At 34.0% G+C, this 2,050-nt stretch overlaps 1 protein-coding gene across 1 annotated transcript in view; it reads left to right on the forward strand.

Moving 5' to 3' along the window:
* The window catches only part of eml5 (EMAP like 5), a 43,637-nt gene that overhangs the window by 39,794 nt on the left and 1,793 nt on the right, over positions 1-2,050 (forward strand). The gene's annotated exons all lie outside the window — the stretch shown is intronic.

A 2,050-nucleotide genomic window follows, 5' to 3' on the forward strand; every position in this document is an offset into this window, starting at 1 on the left:
TTTTTTTTTCACATTTTGTCTCTCATAGTTGAGGTCTACCTATGATGTCAATTACAGGCCTGTCTCATCTTTTTAAGTGGGAGAACTTGCACAATTGGTGACTGACTAAATACTTATTTTCCCCACTGTATGTACACATAAACAATGTACAATAAAAATAATAGAAAAATTAAGAAAAAGTGTACAGAGATTACTGTATGTTTTGTATATTACACTTTTGGTGAGTGTCATGGGTAAAATACAGTAAACATATTAAAATGTAAACGTACAGATGATCTAGTTTCACGTTTAGGGAGGAGTTATAGAGTTTGATGGCCACTGGTAGGAACGACCTCCTGTGGCGCTCTGTGGTGCGTTTTGGTGGAATGAGTCTTTGAACGTGCTTCTGTGACTCGTTACATATGGTGTTTTAGTACTAAGGACTGATTGATAACTTCCTCCAGATGTTCTGTGTTGTTAAAAAAAGAGAATCTGRTCTGAGGTGAAACTCCACATTACAGCCTTGAAGCTGCTGACCAGAAGTTTTAATATGAGCAGCATGAATGAGGGGATGAAGCTTTGTATCAGAGAGCTGATTCAGGCCCTGCAGTCAGGAGAAGTCTCACAGTAATAAGTCAGCTGTCAAGATAACTGACTCAAAGTACGGGTTGATGGTTTTTCTGTAACAGAAGATCACAGTTTCCCCTCCCCRAGATTTCACAAAAATACCTGATTTCTATAATACAGAATACATTAACTTTATATTAGGTTATGAGCTCAAGGAGAAGATTATTGTGTAAAAGCATCAGCATTTACACTTTGTCAGTCACTTCAAACACATTAAGAAATCTGATTCAGCATAATTTCTCTGTTTTATTCTTCTTCTGCTACCTTTACCTTTTAGCTACTGTTCTTCCAGGTTTAGTTGTTCAGCATTTTGGATTTTTTTTTAAGTGTTTAGCCACAGATTTKCTAATTTTAACTTTAAGTAACTGTTTCTAATTTTAGCAGGTACAGTTTAGCAAGATTTTGCTTTTAGCTACTGTTCTGCCAATTTAAACAGGACATTTTTTTGCATTTAGCTACAGTTTACCTAATTGTAGTTTTTACCTACGTTTGTGCTATTTTTTACTTTTTCTTACAAGGTTTGGTAATTTTACCATTTAGCTGCGCTTTTGTTGATTTTAGCTTTAAGTAACAATTTTGCAATTTTAGCATTCAGACACAGTTTAGCTAAAATTTGCTTTTAGCTACTGTTCTGCTAATTTAAACAATTAACTACCATGTAGGACATTTTAACATTTAGCTATAGTTTAGCTAATTGTAGTTTTTACCTATGTTTCGCAATTTTTTACTTTTTCTTACAAGGTTTGGTAATTTAAACATTTAGCTGCAGTTTAGCTAATTTTAGCTTTAAGTAACTGTTTTGTAATTTTAGCATTTAGACACAGTTGAGCTAAAATTAGCTTTTAGCAACTGTTCTGCCACTTTAAGCTGTTAACTACCATTTAGGACATTTTTATTTTTTAACTATGGTTTAGCTAATTGTAGTTTTTAGCTACAGATGCCAACTCAGTCCCTCCGAAATACGGAACAGTTTCTCCGGGGTGGGGCTTAATGACATAATATGTCAATTATGATGTCACCACACAATATTTCTTATTTCCCCAACATTTAGGTTGGAATCCCCACAAACATGATTTAATCTTGTCCCGTACAGGACACTTCAATTAGGCAGAAAAAAACGGGACATCCTGGCTAATACGGGACAGTTGGCAACCCTATGCAAATTTTATCATTTAGCTACAGTTTTGCTATTTTAATCTTAGCTGTTTTACTGGTGTAATGGAACTAATACTTTTATGTTTAAGCAAGTAATTCATGACATCCTTTAATGACCTAGGTTTTCATGACATGCTGTTCATCTGCAGATAGAATGATTAAAGTCAGAACAAGATTTGCTAACAACAGTCATTCTTAGATATCACTTGTGTTTATCTTTGTTTTCCATTGACCTTGTATCAAATCTTGCTAAGATGACATAATGATGTTTGAGATATATATATATATA

The sequence above is a fragment of the Austrofundulus limnaeus genome, unplaced genomic scaffold (genome assembly GCF_001266775.1).
Source record: "Austrofundulus limnaeus strain Quisiro unplaced genomic scaffold, Austrofundulus_limnaeus-1.0 Scaffold2, whole genome shotgun sequence".
In the NCBI taxonomy this organism is placed as follows: Eukaryota; Metazoa; Chordata; class Actinopteri; order Cyprinodontiformes; family Rivulidae; genus Austrofundulus; species Austrofundulus limnaeus.